Genomic DNA, 22,743 nt, shown 5'->3' on the forward strand with positions numbered 1-22,743 from the left:
TCCACTGTAGTGGTTATATAACCTCTGGCAATCTGAGCTGCTTTCATGTTTCTGAAGTCTGTAGGCCAATACGAATATTCAAGCTGAAACTTGCGGGTAAACGTTTTGTCAGGAGTGGGATTTGAACCCACGCCTCCATGTGGAGACCAGAAGTCCCTTTTGCTCAGGAAGGAGTCAAGCCTTGAGTCTGGCGCCTTAGACCGCTCGGCCATCCTGACAACTGAAAACTGAAGCACACCAAAGTCAGTCTGGATGTTATAAGCTACATGTGAACAACTTACAAGTTTTATGGTATTTACTATCATTCTCAACTTTGAATGTAGCATCACATTGCAGTTATTTCTCTGTCAGCCCTAATGTGACTCTTTCTTTCAGTGAAGCTGGAATTATGCTTCTCTGTAGATAAACGTGAATGTCTCTGCAAACCTGTGCAGAGAAGGGTGTTATGGGTAACTGTAGGTCAAAGAGGCTTGCAGAAGAGCCGACGCACACAACTTCTAAATCTCGACAATGCCATGTGCGGAGCTGCGTGTGAAGCGAGTCGGTAAAAAGACAAAAAAAAATGTCATACAAGTTGTACATACAAGTACGCGAGCGTCTCCGAGTTGTCTGTTGAACTTTTCTAACCACTAATCCTCTCCCAAAGCTCCTTCTCTGAAAACACAGGGGGCTTCTTTCTGTAACAGAAGCCACAAATACTAAAAAATCATGAAATCCTTTAAAAAAATGCTATTTTGGTAAGTTTTAGTCCTATGAGAATAGGCTCTTAAGAGCACTTATGTGACTTTTACTCCAGTGTCTGTCTTTTGACCAGTTCGATTTCTGTTTACTAAATATTAAGATTTTTTCCTTGACACATTAAGTTATGTAGCAGCAGTGCTGACAGATCAGATGCTCCTGAAAAGACAGGTATCAGCACTGTGTACCAACTTAGTTGCGTCATGTTGTCTCAAAACTAGTAAGAAAGAGCTCATTTTAGTTTGCTTTAAATCAGCTCAGTAAAGCTCAACTGTGCAGCTGATGTATTGTTGTACAGCTACTTTAGTTAGTTGTATAATTTATTAATCTGTGAATGATTTTTGCAATCCCTAGACTCCTACATGTACATAACCAAGAAGAAACTGCTTTGCACTGAAACAGAGTTAGAAACATCAAACATCAGGGATGAAAAACCAGCAGGTAAACGTTTTGTCAGGAGTGGGATTTGAACCCACGCCTCCATGTGGAGACCAGAAGTCCCTTTTGCTCAGGAAGGAGTCAAGCCTTGAGTCTGGCGCCTTAGACCGCTCGGCCATCCTGACAACTGACAAACTGCACCCAATAAAGTCAGTCTGGAGTTTTCAAAAGCTAAGAAACCCCAAATACATTAAATTGTGTCATTTCCAGATGGAATTTGTTACTGTTAGGACAGTGAAGTAGACTTTTAAAATTGGCTTGTAAATCTATCTATCTATCTATCTATCTATCTATCTATCTATCTATCTATCTATCTATCTATCTGGACAGATGGACTGGAGAACAGACAGGTAGGTGAAGGATGGATAGATGAAGGATGGAGGAGGGAAGAAGGGGGGCCTCGACGTCTTTGATCCTCCCAGCAGAAATAATCAACAAAGCCCTGGAGCAGGCCAGCTAGACCTAAATATGTGTGTGCGTCTGTTTGCTGTGTGTGTGTGTGTGTGTGTGTGTGAGTGTGTGTGTGTGTGTGTGTGTGTGTGTGTGTGTGTGTGTGCGCGCCGTAGGGTTTTCTGGCTGCATGCCGAGATCAGCTCCCACAAGGAGAGAGATCAAAGACGGTGCTCTCTCTCTCTCTCTTTTTCTCCCTATCTCTATCTACCTTGCTCTCTCTCATATTTCTCTCTCTCTCTCTCTCTGTCTCTCCTGAAATCACTCGTTATTGCTCTTCCTGATTTCTTCGACATTCTCTCACTTTCAACCCGCGGGCAGAGACCAGGATAAGTGCTGTTTCCTATGCAAAAAAGGAGAAAAAGGAGAAAGAAGTAGCACTAAAAAGAAATAAAATAAAAACTGTAGGTTGAACTGATGTTTATTAAAAAAAATCACACACATACACACACACACACACACGCAACTTACTGACCTGTGTGCTTCAAAGCCCTCTTGGTTGCCAGGTTGTCATGGGAGCAATTGTTCTGGCAGGTGTGTGTGTGTGTGTGTCTGTGTGTGCAGCGAGAGAGTTACAGACTGTTCTCGGTTCCCTTTAAACTCGACAAATCTCATGACAACTGTTATCTCCACTTCACTTTGAGACACACAGTTCAGATTGAATTAACCAATTAGAAAAAAATATGCTGAATGCCGTCCGCTGTTTCAAATGAAAAGCCCCGCTGTGATTGAATACGCCTCTCTTCCATTTTCTTATCCCAGACATTTCATAATGAAGTACGGCTGTAAATTAAGAAATCGACTTTAAGTCAATTGCTTTATCATTGGTTCACTGTCTGGTCAAACTGTTCTTCTGTAACGGATTATGATTTTCTTTTGTTTTTAAAACTGTGTTTACAGTAGTCGTCCAGCTCTACTGTTGTGGGTCAATCTTTGGTCATTGCTGTTCACACAAGACCAGGATCCTCCACTGTTATTTCATACACATCATTGGTATCATACATCATATCGTACATCATTAGTCAAAATTCAGTTCATTAAAATGGTCTTTCTAATGGTTTCTCTGGATTACTCAAGAGATTCAACATGACAGTGCAAACTAGCAAGGTTATAGGGTTTCTCCTCTTAATTTGGTGTACTTCCTTAATTTGGGATTACTCCAGCAATTTAGTTTTGCACTTCCATAAAGTTGGGGGACATGTAAGAGACAGGAAAGAGTCCAAAAACTCCTACACTTCCTATAAGGCAACTTGACTGCATCTCTTTGTTAAACTCTCCACACCTGCTCATATTTTTCAAACTCCCAGTTTGTACTGTGTGCTATCCTTTGATAGATTTGTAGTCTTCAAGCTGAGGCAACTCTGATGACATCATCTGGGTCATTTTGGCAGTCTTTATAAAGGCTCCCGCCAGACCACAGAGGACATTAGACACACAGGATGTGCAGTCCTCCCCGTGACGAGTAAACTGATCTTGAAATGTGTAAAATCTGAAATCTGGAAAACCTTCACTCTCCAGTCATGTTGTACAGTATCTTTGAGATTTAGAGGAGGATTTACCTTCATGGAGGCCAAAAGTCTACATCGATATCCTATAAAAAACAAGAAATTATATGGTATTTAAAGAGTAAACCATAGCATGTGTCGGTTAGTTAAGTCACTCTTTTTAATGGCTTCAACAAAACGTCAGATAAAATGTTAACTGTGATTGCATAACCTGCTAAAATATGCTAATTTTACATTCAATTCAGCATATATGATTTCACATCTGACAGTGAAACGACAGCTGCTATGACAAGATGATTAATAAAAAAAAGAATAAGACTGAATATAACAAAATAACACCTTTGACTTGACAGCACCTCTCTCTTCTGTGTCGGTTGCAGCAATCGTTGGGGCTCTCGAACGTTCTCCTGGATATTACTTGCTTTGCGTTGTTACTGATCTGGGAATTGAAGCTCATTTGCACTCTGTGTATGTCGCTCTGCATAACAACATCAGCTAAATGTCTAAAAATGTAAATGTAATTGTGGAGATAATGTTATTTTCCTATTGAGACTTGCAGAATGCTGCACGACGTGAGCCGAGTTTGTCACTAAACCAACTCAGAGGCTCCCTCACAAACAAGAACTAAACTTTCTCTCCTTCTGTCTTTCTTTTTTCTTCCATCCATTTTTTTTTGTTCAAGTAGTAGCAGTTTCTCTCTTTCATTTTTAGCAGTATGCAAATAGGCAACTTAATCCCACTCCCACAATCCCAATCAGTCCCTCTCTGACCCCCCTCTCTCCTTTCTACTCTCTTTCTATCTTGCTTCTTCCCATCGCTCCTCTTTTCACTCCTCTCCTCTAGAGGAGAGCCTCAGCCTCCCTATTTCTCTCCATCTCTTCTTCTTTTGTCACCCCATCTCTCCCTCTTTCTCCCCACCATCTTTCCTTTCCTACCTCTCTTTTCTTCCCCTCTCTGTGGTGTTTTTTCCCCTCACACACACACACACACACTCTCTCTCTTTCTCTCTAGCAGTAGTCATTCTACTTATAGCCTCGCCATAAATCAACCTGTCATTCTCCGTCATGCTCGCTGGATCTCACTGGGGCTCGTGGCAGAGACACACACACGCGCACACACAAACACAGCGTAGGGGATAGCAATGTGAGCCCACACATACACAAGTGCAAAACACAAGCACAAACACGCAAATACAGACAAGTATAAAGATCACACGAACCCTAACACACAAATACAGTATGAGTGTATGGGCTGCACTGATAAAAATGGAAATGACACACAAACACCCATGCAAATACAATTTGACTCTCTCTCTCTCTCTCTGTCTCTCTCTGTGTCTCTCTCTCTCTTTCACACACACACACACGCACACAGTCACATACACAGTCACACACACCCATCATTGCAAACTTAGACAATCTAAACACACTTAAGATTGATAGATATGGAGGATGAATGATTAAGGGAAACAGAGATGTAGGCAAGGATAACATGGAGATGCCCACCTGTCCCTGTACCACACACACACACACACACACATACACACAAAGCAGCAGCAGCTGAAATAATGTCCGAGCCCTCAGGGCCCCAAGCTTTACCGAACCAATTCTTTACATTCACCACCTCCTCGTCTCCGTCCTCCTGTCGTCTTTATTGTTCCTCACCCTTTTTTGTCTGTTCTGTTCATCTATCGCCCAATGAAGAAATGTTAAGATTGAATGTATCTGCGAAATTTAATTGGTTTTCCCACAAAATTCATTTTTATGGTTATATTTAGGCCACTCAAGGCTCTTGGTTAAGGTCACAGAAAGACCATCAGTTGACTTGAAGCGCAAGACAGGACATGCTGATGTTGTCAATATTTAACTAAAACCACCATCTCTCCATAACTTTTAAATATTTCAGAGGCCTCAACCAGTATGTAAACCCTCTTGTGTCAAAGTCCTGTTCTTTGTCTGCCAAAGAACCACCCTGACTTCCTCCTCATGATTTCTGTGTAGTATAATGATGTCACATTTCCTAGATTAGAAAAAACGTGCCAGGGAATCTACTTCACGCAGCAGTTCCTCCCTTTGCCAAATACCATTCTTCAACGTCATGTTTGGCAATTTTGTAGGATTCTCCACATTTGCCTCTTAACAGTTCACTTCCCTGTCTTTCTTTCCTGTCTCTCCTCTTCCTTCATCCCCCTCTTCTTCTCTTTTTCTACCCAGATCAACATCTCCTCCAACATCACCTCTTCCTCCTCCTTTTCTCCAAGCTTTCCATGACCAATGCGAGAGCCTCATAAAGACCCTTAGGAGTCAGAGGATTTCATGGGGCTTTGTGTTGAGTGAGTGTGTGCATGTGTTTATGTGTGTGTGCGTTTGTGAGTGTGTGTGTGTGTGTGTGTGTGTGTGAGAGAGAGAGAGAGAGAGAGAGAGAGAGAGAGTGGAAGACAGCACATGTGGCATGCAAGGTCACGTAATCCTGTGGCCTCTAGATACTGTTATTGACACACACATACACACAGCGCTCCATGACCTGCACTGCCCTTGTGCACACACACACACACACACACACACTAGTATAACCCACAATGCCCTCAGTGTTACCAAAAATACAAACAGTTAAACAGATACTTTTGGGTTCCAACAGGAATGTTGGAACTGTCCTTCTTTAAGGATAAGGCTGGAAATACTCAATGTTTCTTATTGTCAACAAACTCCATGAAAAAACAAACAGAAAACCAACAATGAATTAATGTACTGATAAGTACTGTCTGTGTAACGAAAGTCTGGTATACAGCAGCTTATTCCTCTGTGCCATAAACCTCCACTGTTGTCCAAAAACTATTAAAACCACATCGATGAGCCACACTGTCGCACTGGATGATATGTTCCTTCACAAATATGAACACAGATACTGTGGTTTATTGAGAAAAGCAACAAGCAATTAAAGAATTATGGCCCAGTCAGATCAGCATTGAAAATTCCTTCATTTTAACAGAAAAACACCACCATCGATGGACTCGCTTGCAGGGGCTCAATAAATCTGCACACATTTTTAGCATCGGGTTCAACTTTGGTAAACTTGAACACTCAAATTTACGCCGTTGACCAATAGCAACTAGCGGTAAGAGTGCTGGGCCTAGATAATTATTTGTGTTGCCTCACCGACTTTAATTTGACAGAGTATAGCTTAGAAACAGGTATGAGATAAGAGCCAATAGTAGAGATATGTCTTTTGAACCTTGTTGTCCTACAAGTGACCGAACTAACTAGCTTACATGTCAGCTAGCTAGCTTGTAGAGCTGTTTTACCCTCCAAATCTTAACTGAATGAAATGACATGCAACCCTTAGAACAAAATGCTAGGTGTGAGTAATCAGCCCAGTAGAAAGAAGCTTGGAGGGTGCTAGGATGTTCACAGCTTTCTAGCATGAATATCTTTAGCTGTTAGCTTGCCACAGCCACAGTAGTCCACCAACTAGCCCTGTGAATATATCTATGTTAGTAGCACCAAAGACACGTGGATGAATTTTGAAAATAGTCCACAACAAAGGCATCATTTACTTCTGTTTGAGTAACATTTGCTAAAAACTACAGTGCCCATCTGTTGTAGGAAACTAACCTTTAAAAAAAAAAGATGTATTTGTGACCTGTTTGATAATATATATTCTGTTTTTTTTAAGATCTACAACTTCAGTAGGAACCAATAGGCTTGGGGCCGTGAAGGAATACAAACACACACACACACACGCTCACAAATACACAGATATAGATTTCCAAGGTCGCATTTCAGGCATTCAGTATGTATCTTATACAAGTCCTCCTCTCTCACTCTGCGCTCCACTGCTCCGCTCTCTCCTCCTCTGCATTCTTCTCTCCTCCTCCCTCCATCCCTCGCCGCTCTCTTTCACACAAACACACACAGAAACACACACACACACACACACACTCGCACACACACATTCTCTCCAGAGATGTGTCCGTTGCTCTGACCTCTCTCTCTCCCGGGAGAGCTGGCTGTCTGCCCGGCTCTCTCTTTTTCTCTTTCTGCCTCACACTTTCTCTTCACACTGTATCTTTCTTCTTCTTTCCCTGTATCTCTCTATCTATTGATCTATCTTTTTTTCTAATCTCCTTTTGTCTCCCCTACTCCTGTGCTTTTCTCCCCCCCTTCTCTTACCCCCTCCTCTGTTGCATGTCTCCCCTGCTCTTGCCTCCTCTTATCTCTTCATCCTCCTCACTTTTCTTCTCTTCGCCTCCCTCTTCCCTCATCCTTTCATCGCCTCTTCTCCTATCTCGTCTCCTTTTAACCCTCTCATTCCCTCTCTTTCCCTTCCTACATCTCATCCACTCCTCTTCTCCTTCCCTCCTTATTTCGAGGCTTCCAGGGTGCTGGTGCGGTTACAGAGCTCTGCCTGGGGCTCCTTGCCCAGCTCATGCTGCCTCTCTCTGGGCACAGCGCCCACAGAGGGTGGGCAAGGCTGAGGGGAGAGCTAGAGGGGTGTGTGTGTGTATGTGTGTTTGCGTGTGTGTGTGTGTGTGTATCAAGGGTTGGGGAAAAGGGGGGTAGACAAAGTGAGGGGGAGAAGCAAGGCGAGATTGAAAGAAGAGGAGAGGGGGGTTGATGACAGAGACAGGGACAGACATAGAGACTGATAGAGAAAGACAATGGAGAGAAACAGATTTCTGTTGAGTCACACTTTGCTGGCTAGTGTGTGTGTGTGTGTGTATGTGTGTGTGTGTGTGTGACAGAGAGAGTAGGTTTGCTTTAAACTATGCAGCAGTGTGCGTACAATTGGTTGTATCCCTATATGATCAGTCTTATTTATTACAACTCCGGTTTTGTATTTGTATCTTTGGTCATCGTTTCTGTTGGTTATTATAGGGGGCTGCAACCAACAAATATTTTAATTATCGATTCATCTACTGACTATTTAACTGATTTATACTGTAGTTTGGCCGACAGAATATCAGCAAATAGCAAAAAATGCCCATCTTAAGTTACCAGAACCCAAGCTGACATCTTAAAATATCTCAAATGTATCCAAATTCTTTCATCCAAAGAATATCCAAAGATATTCAGTATACAGAAAATATCCACATTTGAAAAGCTGAAACCAGTGATTTGTTTGATATTCTTGCTTAGAAAATGATGGTAAATCGACTTATCGACTAACTAAACTAATCGTTTCGGCTTTAGTTATGATAACACTGCACTCACTAAGATAATTGCTGAGATCTGGTGGGGTGAGAAATAAGTGGTCAGAGGATCAAAAAACAGTTAAACCAGATGATCTAAACCACTTTATTTAGAGGTAAAAAGAAAACTGAAATGTCTGCAGTAAAACACAGACTAGGCATGTACAACTACATCAAGTGCAGTAGGACAAATGTGAACCAACAAGTCTGTCTGTACGTCAACAACGAACAGTTTGAGTTGCGATTATTTTTCAAGTTTGGTTTACCTGAGTGTTTGTACATAAAACCTGTATGATCATCTGACTTCTTATTAGTAAAGGCACCACGTTGCAAGATTTCAGCAATTAATTTAGCATATTATTATTACTGAAAGGGATGTTGGACAACCATACAAGACTCAAGTTGTAATAAATAAGAATCATTACTGTAGTGTGAGCATAGCCAACCAGAGCAACTCTGTGTGTGTGTGTGTGTGTGTGTGTGTGTTTGTGTGTGTGTGTGTTTTATGAGACTATACTGACACTGATGCTGATGGTCAGCACAAAAACACACACACAGAGAGAGAGAGAGCATCAGCACACCTGTACCCAGCTGCATGCAGAGAACAACAATTCCCCTGCTGGTCACTAATGGTACAGCCCTGCTGGAGTGGAAGCAAATGGCCTGGACCCAACCATGCATGATGGGAGGATGGAGGGGGGGGGGGGGGGGGGGGGAGAGGGGCTGTGGTCAGACGGAGGAAGGGAGTGAGAGAGGGAGAGAAAGAAGTAAAGTGAGATAGATGAAGGGTGGAAGAATAGCTGTGCCTTCTGACGTTAATTTGATGAAAGCCTCAAAAACAAAAACAAACTCTTCACGGGAGAAACGGAGAGAAAGGAAGAGAGGATGAAGGGGGAAGAATTCACACTAGTGTTTAAAATGTCGCCTTTAAGTGCTATCTCTTCATTTATGTCCTTGCTCTCCCTTACAAACCTTCAGTTTCCTCTTTCTTTCTCTTCTCCTGCTCACTCCTCTCATTCTCTTACCCTCCATCTCCCCTATTTCCTCTCACCCCTGTGCCCTTTTTCTTTTTTTTCTCCCTCCTCCTCTCCTCTCATGTGTCCAGTCAGTTCCAGTTATCTAGCGCCCTCTGTCTGTGTCCACAGTTACTGCAGCACCACACACTAAAACTTTAACCCTCCTGAACCAAACAAGGCAAAACATTTGACAACTTGAATTTAGTTTCTTGCAGATAGGTAAACAATTTTTTTGAAATGTGGGGCATAAATATATGAAATGATGTTTATGTACAGTATATATAATGTTATAACTGATGTCTTTCTTTTGGTTTCCTCTGTGTGTGTTACTGAAAGATGTCCAATGTTTAACATAAATCTGTATCTTGTAATCCTATGTGGGATGAACCAGATGTCCATAAATACAAATGCACATGCTATAAAAGAGATAAATATCAAGCAATTAAGTAAAATTGCATATAATTCCACATTTATGTACAAATAGAAACATTTGGACAATGTAGTATGCCATTGCTTTTTTAAAATACTGCAACTTGAGATTAAAAAGTATATTCAAGCCAATTTAATTTTAGTCATACTCATCCAAAAACCACAGAAAAAGCTGCTTCATTTAAATGCCTAATTTTAGAGCAACTGTCTGATGTCCATGAAGTCCTGCTGTCGCTGTCACACGCGTGCCAGCGCTGCATGTATACAGAACGTCCTTGCACCAATGCCAACGAGACAGATCCCTGTACATTTATTGAATGTAATGAATACCACAATTCTGATCTCAATTCAAGCGGCGTGCACATTTGACAGATGACGCAGTGGCGCGGCAGCCGCAGACATTCACTGATGTGAAATATATGCTGCTGCTTGTGTTAAAATATGCAGGATGAAATTCAAGAGAAACGGCGCTACAGAAGTGTTTTTTAACCCTTTTTTCATCCAAAGATCAGCAGAGTGTGAGAGCTTTTCGACCACAGACTGATACGCTGGATCAGCTTTGCTCAAAGGCTTCTCAACAGTAGCTGCAGAAGGGATTGGAGAGCGTTGTTGATTCACTGTTCAGATTTTTTGAATCCCACAACTAAACAGATTTTGTTTCTCTACCAACCATCACCCCCATTGATCCAAATAGAACCAGACAGAGATTCAGCAGCTTCATGAAAAGGATGCTTGTTTGTGTGCTCAGAGAGATGCCAAGTGCTTTCTGTTGCTGAGACAAAAAAAGAAACTCTGGTATTATCACTACAAGGGTGAAAAGAATAATAGAATATCATTCCAAAGCACTGACCATGGTATCTTATCTATAGCAAACCCAAAGAGATTGCTTTGTACTAGAAGTGAGGCTAATGCAAACTCAGTTTTTTTTGCCTTTTCAAAAGTGGTTGAGTACAATATTTCATCAAAAATCTGATAAAAGAACTTTAACAAAGACAGTCGCTTCATTTTAAGATTGAGTAAAGGTTTTGGTGCACAGTTTATTTAATTAACTGCAGTCTAGGCAGTCAGTAGACAGTAAGTAGCATCATATAACCACAAAGAAACAGGAGACAGATGGAGGTAAAACTGCTACAGTCTTTTTCGTTATCCAAAAAGCTAATTTGGCAAAGAGTCAGTGTCCTCTTTTAACGCAATGCAGTACTCTCTGGTCCTGTTAGTCCCGTCTATGAAAACTCTGCTACAATCAGTACCCTCCTCACAGTGATAAATCATTTTAGCCAATCAGTGATGGATGTGTTTTGAAGAACAAAAAACTGTGTGTAAATCAATGTTGTCTGCTTCCTCTGTGATTTTTTCCCCCCTCCAGACAATTGACTTATGTGCTGTCGATCCTTCTTCTGCACACACACACACACACACACACACACACACACACACACACACACACACACACACACACACACACACACTGCGGTCAAAATGGGGTATAGATAGAGAGAGGTAAGGATGGTCAGGAGAGAAAATGGGAAAAGGAAAAGAGAAAGAAAGACAAAGCGAGAAAAGAGAAAAAGACAAACAGAGGATTGATAAGATTGAAATAAAAAAAATCAAAGGATGAGAGTTAGAGAGGACAGGACAGCGGCTAGCTCACAATCAGAAAGAAGATGGTGGGAATAAATTTATTTTGATGCTCTCTCTTTCTCTCTCTCCCTCCTCCATGAGTGCGAGTGTGTGTACGTGCTGACAGATTTAGTCTTGCTTCAGTTTGAGGATTGGCTACAGGAAAAAACACACTTAGTAATTATCTAGAAAGAGCACCTGGGCACTGGGAATCTCATTATATTGCACACACTTCCCAGTGCACACTTTAGCAGAGGAAAAGACAAGAGAGGAATCAGAAGAAGCAAAAGATGAGAAGAAAAAAAAAATCACAAAAAACACCTAAAAACACAGAAACAGAGAGTGAGAAGCGTTTCTAGTTGAGATGTGAAACTCAAAAACAGATGCTTTATGGATCACAGTCACACTATATATTACATGTGGTATGACTCACAAACAGCTCTTATTCAGGTGTTGCGAAAGGACGGATTAAATTCCCTCTCTTTCTGTCTTTATTTCATGCAGTTTATTTCAAAGTGTGTTATTTATATTCTCCACATAGCAGCAGAAAGGCTGAAACAGCAAAGTGATCAAAAACCACGAGGCGTAAAAGAGAGAACCACAAATATGAAGAGATATAAAACTCAAGGATTTCACTCTTTCTGTTTCCCCTCTCTCTCCGTTTTCTTTGATCTGTTGTAGTAGCAGACGATGACCAGTAAGAGGCAGCGTTTCCTCTCATCTGACTGACTAAACGTCTTTATTGCTCTTCTGTTACCTTCATCCTTTCTTCCTCTGCCTCTGGACTTCTACTTTCTTTCACCCCTCGTCTCTCTCAGTCCTCTAAACACACACACACACACACACACATGCACACTGCACACTTTCACCTGTTTTTGCCAAACTGTTGCCTCTGCAATGAACGTGCTCACCCTACGAAAAATGTGTGAGTCAGCATGCTTTCAGTGTGTGTGTGTGTGTGTGTGTGTGTGTGTGTGTGTGTGTGTGTGTGTGTGTGCGTGTGTGTAGAGGACCACCCTGCTGATTTGAACAGCTTCATTCATTGCTGTGTTTTGACTGGCTGACAGTGATAGGGTGAAGTGATTTATAATGGGTCAACACAGCGGGAGGGCGCAGGACACACAGTCTACGCCCAAACCTCATCAAGCCATCTAAGGTTATGTAGCAGGAAGTAATTTACTGTAAACATCAACAAAAAAACATTCTAACACCTTGATGACACATCAGAAGTTTGAAGTTCAAACCAAACCGGACTTAGTGACAAACCACACAGCTCAGTAGAGTGCAAAGACTACTGGTTTACTCTGGTCCACGTTAGTATTAGCACTGTAGGAAATTACTGTACTGTGAAAAGAGGAAGTGCAGCCCGGCTAGCTCAGTCGGTAGAGCATGAGACTCTTAATCTCAGGGTCGTGGGTTCGAGCCCCACGTTGGGCGCTGGAGTTTTAGAGAGGCTGATTTAGACAATGATGCAATGAGTAACTAGACACACCAAACTACCTTTGAGGTTATGAACAGTGTTGAATTCATGATCAAATGAGCTATGTGGCATTATGTAAACACTAACTCTATAGCCCAGCTAGCTAAATCGATAAAGTACAAGACTGTTAATCTTAAAGTTATGACTTCAATGGGTTTTGATGTTTTTCAAAGATGGAGGTGGGAGAAAGGAAAGTGTTGAAAAGCACATCTTCAGTAGCCAAATATAACATCTTTGGCCTGTTGATGTTTTCAAAGAGTAACAGCACTAAGTTACACTGTTGCAATTCTGGAAAAGTTCTAGAAAAATGCTGGATGAACGTCTATTTATGTATGGTAGGAACATTTTGGGTTGGATTTATTAACAGTTCAGATTAAAATTCAGGCATACTTTTCTCTGCACTCACACAGCAAAAACAGACAAGAGGTGATGTTAAACTGGCTCTCTGGTTTAAATATCCTTCAGCATGACACTGATTGTGCACATTTATGACCATACCTGTTTTGAGTGTACAAAAATAAGTTACACAAGCCCGGCTAGCTCAGTCGGTAGAGCATGAGACTCTTAATCTCAGGGTCGTGGGTTCGAGCCCCACGTTGGGCGCTGGTGTTTTGGGGGGTGATTTAGACAATGATGAAATGAGTAACTAGACACACCAAACTACCTTTGAGGTTATGAAAAGTGCTGCATTCATGATCAAATCAGCTATGTAGCATGTGACACTATGCTACATATTAGTACAAGACTCTTAATGTCAAAGTTGTGACTTCAAACCCCTCAGTGTGATTTGATGTTTTAGGGCAGCACTTCAAAGATGGAAGTGGGAGAAAGGAAAGTATTAGATAACACATCTTCAGTAGCCAAATATAACATCTTTCTTTGGCCTGTTGACGTTTTCAAAGAGCAAAAGCACTAAGTTACACTGTTGCAATGCTGCTGAAGTTCTGGAAAAATGCTGGATGAACATCTATTTATCTTCAATAAAAACAAAGCTACAACTAGATAAAAACAGTTAAATAAAATTATTTCCCAATAATACACCAGGAATCATTTGTTATAAGAATTTTAAACACAGAACTGGAGATAAAGAAAACTGGGGATTTGTTGATATTCTTTAATATTTGGTAGATTATATGGAAGGAACATTTTGGGTTGGATTTATTAACAATTCAGATTAAAATTCAGGCATACTTTTCTTTGCACTCACACAGCAAAAACAGACATGAGGTGATGTTAAACTGGATCTGTAGTTTAAATATCCTTCAGCATGACACTGATTGTGCACATTTATGACCATACCTGTTTTGAGTGTACATAAATAAGTTACACAAGCCCGGCTAGCTCAGTCGGTAGAGCATGAGACTCTTAATCTCAGGGTCGTGGGTTCGAGCCCCACGTTGGGCGCTGGAGTTTTAGAGAGGCTGATTTAGACAATGATGAAATGAGTAACTACACACACCAAACTACCTTTGAGGTTATGAAAAGTGCTGCATTCATGATCAAATCATCTATGTAGCATGTGGCATTATGCTAAATAATAGAACAAGACTCTTAATCTTAAAGTTGTGACATCAAGCCCCTCAGTGGGTGATGATGTTTTAGGGCAGCACTTCAATGAGGTCGGAGAAAGGAAAGTATTAGATAACACATCTTCAGTAGCCAAATGTAACACCACACTCTATTTGGCCTGTCGACATTTTGAAAGAGTAACAGCACAAAGTTACACTGTTGCAACTCTGGAAAGGTTCTGGAAAAATGCTGGATGAACATCTATTTATCTACAATGAAAACAACATTCAGGCATACTTTTCTCTGCACTCACACAGCAAAAACATAACACAAACATCACCCAACCGGTCAAGGCAGATGGCCGCCGACCTAGAGCCCTTTTCTGCTCAAAGTTTCTTCCTGTTAAAGGGGAGTTTCTCCTTGCCGCTGTCATCAGGTGCTTGCTCATGGGGGAATGTTGGGTCTTTGTAAAATAAAGAGTACTTTCTAGACCTGCTCTATGTGAAAAGTGCCCTGAGATAACTTCTGTTATGATTTGGCACTATATAAATAAAATTGATTTGACTTGACTTGACTTGACATGAGGCGATGTTAAACTGGATCTCTGGTTTAAATATCCTTCAGCATGACACTGAGGGTGCAGATATGGGTTTGTGTCATGCTGTCCTTGAAACATATAGACTACTTAAAAATCTGGCTGGTTGTGTACATTTATCTGAGCACCTCTAGCCCGGCTAGCTCAGTCGGTAGAGCATGAGACTCTTAATCTCAGGGTCGTGGGTTCGAGCCCCACGTTGGGCGCTGGTGTTTTAGAGAGGCTGATTTAGACAATGATGAAATGAGTAACTACACACACCAAACTACCTTTGAGGTTATGAACAGTGTTGAATTCATGATCAAATCAGTTATGTAGCATGTGGCATTATGTAAACACTACCCCTGTAGCCCAGCTAACTCATTCGATAAAGTACAAGACTCTTAATGTCAAATGATGATGTTTTAGGGCAGCACTTCAAAGATGGAGGTGGGAGAAAGGAAAGTATTAGATAACACATCTTCAGTAGCCAAATATAACATCTTTCTTTGGCCTGTTGATGTTTTCAAAGAGTAACAGCACAAGGTTACACTGCTACAATTCTAGAAAAGTTCTGGAAAAATACTGCATGAACATCTATTTTAAGATTAAAATTCAAGCATACTTTTCTCTGCACTCACACAGCAAAAACACAGACATGAGGCGATGTTAAACTGGGTGCAGATATGAGTGTGTGTCATGCTATCCTTGAAACATATAAATGATGTACATTTATGACCATTCCTGTTTTGAGTGTACAACACACAACATCTCAAGCCCGGCTAGCTCAGTCGGTAGAGCATGAGACTCTTAATCTCAGGGTTGGGGGGTCGAGCCCCATGTTGGGTTGATTTAGACAATGATGAAATGAGTAACTAGACACAGCAAACTACCTTTGAGGTTATGAAGTGTTGAATTCATGATCCAATCAGCTATGTAGCATGTGGCCTTTTGCTAAATAATGGAACAAGACTGTTAATCTTAAAGTTGTGACTTCAAGCCCTTCAATGGGTGATGATGTTTTAGGGCAGCACTTCAAAGATGGAGGTGGGAGAAAGGAAAGTATTAGATAACACATCTTCAGTAGCCAAATATAACATCTTTCTTTGGTCTGCTGACATTTTCAGAGATCAACAGCACTAAGTTACACTGTTGCAATGCTGGAAAAGTTCTGGAAAAATCTATTTATCTGCAATTAAAACAAAGCTACACCTACATAAAAAGGGTTAAATAAAATTATTTCCCAAGAATATACCAGGAATCTTTTGTCATAAGCATTTTAAACACAGAACTGGAGATAAAGAATCAGAATATATATATATATATATTCCTTAATATTTGTTAGATTATATGGTAAGAACATTTTGGGTTGGTTCAGATTAAAATTCAGGCATACTTTTCCCACTCACACAGCAAAAACATAACATTGACATCACCCAACTGGTCACGGTATGAGTTTGTGTCACGCTATCGTTGAAACATATAAATGATGTGAAACTCTGGCTGACTGTGTACATTTACCACCATACCTTTTTCTGAGTGTACAGCTTTATGTTGCACAAGCCCGGCTAGCTCAGTCGGTAGAGCATGAGACTCTTAATCTCAGGGTCGTGGGTTCGAGCCCCACGTTGGGCGCTGGAGTTTTAGAGAGGCTGATTTAAACAATGATGAAATGAGTAACTAGACACACCAAACTACATTTGAGGTTATGAAAAGTGTTGCATTCATGATCAAATCAGCCATGTAGCATGTAGCGTATGTAAACACTATCCCTGTAGCCCAGCTAGCTAAATCGATAAAGTACAAGACTCTTAATGTCAAAGTTGTGACTTCAAGCCCTTCAGTGGGTGATGATGTTTTAGGGCAGCACTTCAATGATGGAAGGGGGAGAAAGGAAAGCACTGGATAGCACATCTTCAGCAGCCAAATATAACATCACGCTCTCTTTGGCCTGTTGACGTTTTTAAAGAGCAACAGCACTAAGTTATGCTGTCGCAATTCTGGAAAAGTTCTGAAAACATTCTGGATGAAGGTTTATTTATCTACGATCTCTGGTTTAAATATCCTTCAGCGTGACACTGAGGGTGCAGATATAAGTGTGTGTCATGCAGTCCTTGAAACATATAAATGACGTAAAAGTCTGGCTGATTGTGTATATTTACCACCATATCTGTTTTTGAGTGTATATAAATAAGCTTCACAAGCCCGGCTAGCTCAGTCGGTAGAGCATGAGACTCTTAATCTCAGGGTCGTGGGTTCGAGCCCCACGTTGGGCGCTGGCGTTTTTGGGAGAGTGATTGAGGACGAGATCCAAGAGTGTCTGCGGCTGAAACTAGTCTCTGATAAAGATGTAGTCCTCTTGACTCTTTGAGATCATACACTATCTTATCACTATCCTAACTCTGCTGCTAGACTAACATCACTACCACACAAACGCAGGAAAGACAACATTTGGACACTGAAATGCGAGCAACAGAGTTAAAATGAAGAGAGATGGAAAAGGAGAAAGTTTGAAAGAGAGACAGTTAAAAGCAGAGGAGAATACACTGAAGTGAGCATGCGCGAAATAAGATTCTTGTCCCCATCTGTCTGGGTTTGTGTTCATCTATAGTCTGTGTGGTAGTCTGTATGTGTGTGTGCGTGTGTGTGTGTGTGTCAGCTTTCCAGCCCGGTGCAGGTGTGCTGTTGATAGTTTTATCAGCGTTGGATCAGGGGGCCACTGAGCAGAGGGAGCAGGGAAGAGGAGATTGATAATGCTGTTTATAATGGCTGTACATTCTTATTCCCCATATAATGTCTGAATGCTCTTCTCATTACATTGCAATGTCAGAGTTTTGAAATATCCAACATCCAGACAATCTCTCAGTCTCGTTGCTACCTTTGTGGCAATGTTTGAGAAACTAGAACCACTGTGCTTCAAGCCTTTTATTTGAGACTAGATGGCAGAGCGCATTCATTATTCTAACCTTTTCTTTTCTTATTTCTTTTCTAAACTTATTTGGCACATTTTGAACAAGGTATACATGTCAAACAGTTTTACATTAAAAATGCAATTTTAAACATTTAAACAGGTTATAACTAAAGTAAATTTGTATTAAAATGAGCAGACAGCAGCTAAAATACCCCTGTAGTGTGGAAAAAACTAATTATACAGTCAAAAACAATCTGACCTTTATGTGCTGAAATGAATGTACACTTGGTAGCCACATACAACTAGTTAGCCTACTCTCTGATATAAGTGGGGTGGACAAAATATTAGAGACACCTCTCAGTATAACTCAGCACATTTCAACACCTCCACAAACTATAGCTACCAAAATGACCATAAAGTTGACTTCTCTGAAACAGTTTCAGCAAAACTCAACATTATAATCTCTGTGAGGGCAGGATTTATTGCAGGGTCGTTGTGTTAGACTGCATGAGTTTGAGTTAGGTGTACCTAATAAACTGACAACTTGAGTGTAAGTGGATTATAAAGTATCCTGATAAAATCTGGCCTTGCAGCACTTCCTTTCTCATAACTATGACCGCAATCAGAGTCAGATATGAATAATAAAGGAATATATATAAAATGAAAAAATAAGATGTCGTCAGTTTGAGGTTCTATCTATACACCTGACAGTAGTATGTAAATAGTTTCAAAATGCTAATGAAATCTGCTTTTGCTCTGTGTCTTTTTGTTCTTCATACAGCGACAATAGCTTTACATGGTTAAGGGAATTTCTTACTGTCATTATCGAGTTGGAACACTGGATTTCATGTAAATGAAGTCAGCGGTCAGAAGAGGTTAGCTTGGACACAATGCTGCTCTGTAATTGCATCTCCTCTGGTCTGACGCTGTGTGGCTTGCGGCCGTTTGGTCTGTGACTGTCCCCTTGTACCAGCCTGCCGGATTTATAAAATGGTTTCAGGCTCTATAAAGTGTCCAATAAACCACTTTTACTATTAGTGTAGGACATTGCTAGCATACAGCTGGTGACCACTACCACTGACCATATAACACACACACGCAAACACATGGACAAGCAGGGACAGTCACATACTTACTGGTCAGACACGCATTTTGAGGGCTGCTGGAATCAGGACCTCTGCCAAACTCTAACCCCATGTTACCCCACCCTGCCGCCCCGATGACATCACTGCATAGCCCTGAACCACCGGCCCAGAAAGGCCTAAAACACACACAGACATACACACACACACACACGTGCAGGCGTCGAGAATGCTGAGCACAGACACCGTAACGAATACCGCAGGGTCACATTTTGAGTGCACACATACATGCAGAAATGCATACACACGCAGCACTTGACCATAATGAGTACCGCATGGCCACACTGCACACACACACACACACACACACACACACACACACACACACACACGATATACACACAAAAGGAGCAGGCTTAAAGTGCAGGCTGCTCCTCTGAGTGAAGTTGTCAACTTCTATTATAATATGTTTTCAAGTGGCTCGAACATTTCAGTGGATATTAAGAAGGATAATAAAGAAACTATTTATCCATCACTTGTTTTTGTGGTTGTACGATGGCGACGTTCGTCGGTCGTTCCATATGTCAACAACTATTTGATGAACTGCAAGGAAATTTTTGCAATTGCAAGACATTCGTCTTCCCTTCAGGATGAGTTGTAGTAACATTGGACATCCCCTGACTTTTCATCTATTTCTCATCATCAATTAAATACTTTGATTGGTGAGCACATAAATGCAAAACTTATTTAGTGATTATTTGCTATAATAATAATAATAATGCTAATCTTAGTCTTGTTAAAAAATATTGGATTACTAGATGAAAAAAAAAAACCACATTCTTCATCAGAAAGTCTTCTCCGGTATGTTGTACAAGTTTCTTCAATCATCTTTCAATCAAAACAGTCTTTACAAAATACAATATTAGCTCTTAACCTCCCAAAAGGTCAAAAGGTTCACATAAATTATGGAAAGGACCACAACTACAAGATATATAATAGCATCTCAACATGTGCGTTCTCAAAATTAGAAATTGTCATCAAAACAGAATGCAAAATCACTTCTTTGATAAATTTGAAATTGGTGTTTTTGCAACAAAAAATAAGCTTACAATGAGTTCCTAGCCTCCTAAAGACTGTTTTCATGATGAGGAGAGCCCTGGTGGAGTGTGTACAACATTTAATGTCTGGAAATGTGAAAAGTCGAATCAGAGCGTGATTGAGAAAAACAGAGTTGTTACATCAAATGTGGAGCTAAGCTTTTACTGAAGTATATTAACGGATCTCTCTGCCGAGTCAGCGCAGTCATCCCACAAACCAAACTGGCTAAAAACGGCTCACACACACACACGCACACACACACGCACACACACACACACACACACACACAGCAGAGGTGCAGGGGTTAAGCCGGCCGCTGTCATACAGCGTCCTGGGAGGAATTCCCAGGATTCCAGTCAACCAATCAGAGACCAGTGTTTAAAATACTGGCTCTTCAACTGGAGAGCTGGAGAAGCCATCCTCTTCACATGGACCACCGTCTGTGTGTGTATGTATGTGTGTGTGTGTGTGTGTGTGTGTGTGTGTGTGTGTGTGTAAGGCCATGTTAGCCATTAGTGCTCCCACGGGGCTAAAATACACACATGTAACACATCCAGTGTTAAAGACTCCCTCCTCTCAGACACACACGCACAGACAAAGAAATGCAAACACATTCACACACTGAATAGTCAACTTTCAGAGGGTTGTTAAATTAAAAAACATTCCCTAATCTATTGTGCCTGAACACATGGGACAAACGCAGACACATACACACACACACACACACACTTCACAAAAACACTCTCGAATGACCTTGAGGATTCATTGATGTTTGCAGACATCCCATCCTCTCAAGTGTCTGGCGTGGAAACACACACACACACACTTACTCCCCTTCCCTAAATACCGAGTCCCGAAGGACAAGACACTCAAGCAGCACTTCAGTGTTTAGTTAAAGAAAAGGTCTTTCTCACCAGTTGGAGGGCAGACAAGCAGACAGACAGAGGTATGTGAAGAAAGAAATGAGAAAATTCCTAGAATACACATTTTTTTAAATGCATCCAGACACATTTACTTAACAATGGCCTGTTTTTTTTTTGATGTTGTTCCCACATGAATCTGTTATTAATTTTAGTTTTTAGGTAATTTGTGTTACTCGCTACTACAGAGAGAGTTGAGACGAGGAGTGAATGAAAGGAAATAAGCCTGGAAAGTGTTTGAAACGTCCTCAAGAGAAACAAATCTTTTTTTTTTTTTTGAAGGGGGTAAAACCAATCTGCTTCCTCATATGTCAATTTTTCAAACTGAAATGAGAAAAATAAAATCCTGACAGACAGACACCCTTAACGTCAAACCCAACATGAGACGAGAGAGAGACAGAGAGTAAATAGAGAACAGATAGGTGACTGAAACAAAGAAAAGAAAGAGAAAAGATAAAACTGACTCATATAGAAAATAACGTCATGAATGAAACAGCGAGAGGGAGGGAAGAGAAAGAACAGAAGTTGACTGAGTAGACAGGGAGGGGAGGAGGAAGAGAGATTATCTCTCTCTAATGGCTAACTTGTTGACAGCAACACTTTTCACCACCTCTATCTACACATCTAACACTATCTATCACTCACACACACACACACACACAGACACACACACACACACACTTCCTCTCCTCTTGCAGGGTTTATCAGCCTGGCTGTCAGTCCGGTCCACAGCTAATGTGGGTTTCAGGCTTAGAACCATAAAAGTGCAAAGCGAACCGGAGACGTCACCGCCAGAGACGACCTCAGCTTTCTGCAGCCATCGCATGTTGAAAATGAATCTGATAGGTCTGCTTTCAGACGTGATGACAGACCGAAAAACGTACTTTTCTCTGTTAAGTCGGCCGTTTCACAAACGAGAAAAGTGGGGGTAAACTTTAAATGAATCACAAAAAACGAAGACGTCTTTGTATCAAGTTAGATAAATGTGACTTTCTGATGTATCATGGTGAATAAAATGTTCCTTTATTGTGCATTTTCTTACTTTTGAAAGTGTGCATGTCTGTGTTACTATACTTTTCTGCTGAAATTGGGCTAAGTCATGTATTTTCTTTGTCATAGTATGCATGCCTTTGCCTCTTCTGAGAAAGATCAATCAAACTCGATGACCCTGTTTTTAAGTTTTGTGGTGTTTGCTCTGTTCCCTCAAACTCAAAAAAAAGTTTGGCTTTGACACACTTCCTAATGCTTAATCAGTTCATGGGATCATGTTGCTTGTGTGTGAGTCTAGTGAGATGAACTGGGGTCAAAGGTCACCATAAAGCCTAAGTTAGTCTTCTAGGTCATCCCGTTGCCCAATACGTGAAAACACACACACAAAATCAAACTTCTTTATGAAATCACCTGTTCACAAACTTTTTTTGTTTTGTTACTTTAAATGTCTTGAAATCCACTTAATGACTGAATGTACAGAACATTCAGACACAATTTAAAACCCTTTACAGTCATGGAAAAAACAAGAAAAAACAACATATGTACAAAACACTAAAGTTGAGTTTCTGTGTTTTCTACAGAGCATTTTTTAAGATATCACATCTTGAACTTATAATCTCAGCACAAATGTCTTTACATTGGACCACTTCGACTTCACCAGCTAAAAAAAATGTCCACACTCCTCAAAAGTTTAGGACTTCCATACATTTTACCTCCATGCTATTAATATTTTATTTGCATTTGTGACCTCTGACCTATAGCTGCCACCTATTGTGCACAGTACATCCATGTATA

The 22,743-nt window shown here is 40.8% G+C and overlaps 1 protein-coding gene and 9 non-coding genes across 11 annotated transcripts in view; 7 read left to right on the forward strand and 3 right to left on the reverse strand.

Annotated features, from left to right (window-relative positions):
• Positions 1 to 22,743, reverse strand: part of wnt5b (wingless-type MMTV integration site family, member 5b) — an 88,437-nt gene that overhangs the window by 64,208 nt on the left and 1,486 nt on the right. The window lies entirely within an intron of this gene.
• trnal-caa (transfer RNA leucine (anticodon CAA)) lies at positions 107 to 218 on the reverse strand. Its single transcript has 2 exons — positions 181 to 218; positions 107 to 152 (listed from the first exon to the last, which is right to left on the reverse strand). It is a non-coding gene; the product is annotated as a tRNA-Leu (tRNA).
• trnal-caa (transfer RNA leucine (anticodon CAA)) lies at positions 1,190 to 1,301 on the reverse strand. The gene is made up of 2 exons: positions 1,264 to 1,301; positions 1,190 to 1,235 (listed from the first exon to the last, which is right to left on the reverse strand). It is a non-coding gene; the product is annotated as a tRNA-Leu (tRNA).
• On the forward strand, positions 12,749 to 12,821 carry trnak-cuu (transfer RNA lysine (anticodon CUU)). Its single transcript has one exon. It is a non-coding gene; the product is annotated as a tRNA-Lys (tRNA).
• trnak-cuu (transfer RNA lysine (anticodon CUU)) lies at positions 13,395 to 13,467 on the forward strand. Its single transcript has one exon. It is a non-coding gene; the product is annotated as a tRNA-Lys (tRNA).
• Positions 14,196 to 14,268, forward strand: trnak-cuu (transfer RNA lysine (anticodon CUU)). The gene has a single exon. It is a non-coding gene; the product is annotated as a tRNA-Lys (tRNA).
• Positions 15,102 to 15,174, forward strand: trnak-cuu (transfer RNA lysine (anticodon CUU)). Its single transcript has one exon. It is a non-coding gene; the product is annotated as a tRNA-Lys (tRNA).
• Positions 15,724 to 15,796, forward strand: trnak-cuu (transfer RNA lysine (anticodon CUU)). The gene has a single exon. It is a non-coding gene; the product is annotated as a tRNA-Lys (tRNA).
• trnak-cuu (transfer RNA lysine (anticodon CUU)) lies at positions 16,510 to 16,582 on the forward strand. Its single transcript has one exon. It is a non-coding gene; the product is annotated as a tRNA-Lys (tRNA).
• Positions 17,151 to 17,223, forward strand: trnak-cuu (transfer RNA lysine (anticodon CUU)). Its single transcript has one exon. It is a non-coding gene; the product is annotated as a tRNA-Lys (tRNA).

This window comes from Thunnus thynnus, chromosome 23 (genome assembly GCF_963924715.1).
Source record: "Thunnus thynnus chromosome 23, fThuThy2.1, whole genome shotgun sequence".
Taxonomy (NCBI): Eukaryota; Metazoa; Chordata; class Actinopteri; order Scombriformes; family Scombridae; genus Thunnus; species Thunnus thynnus.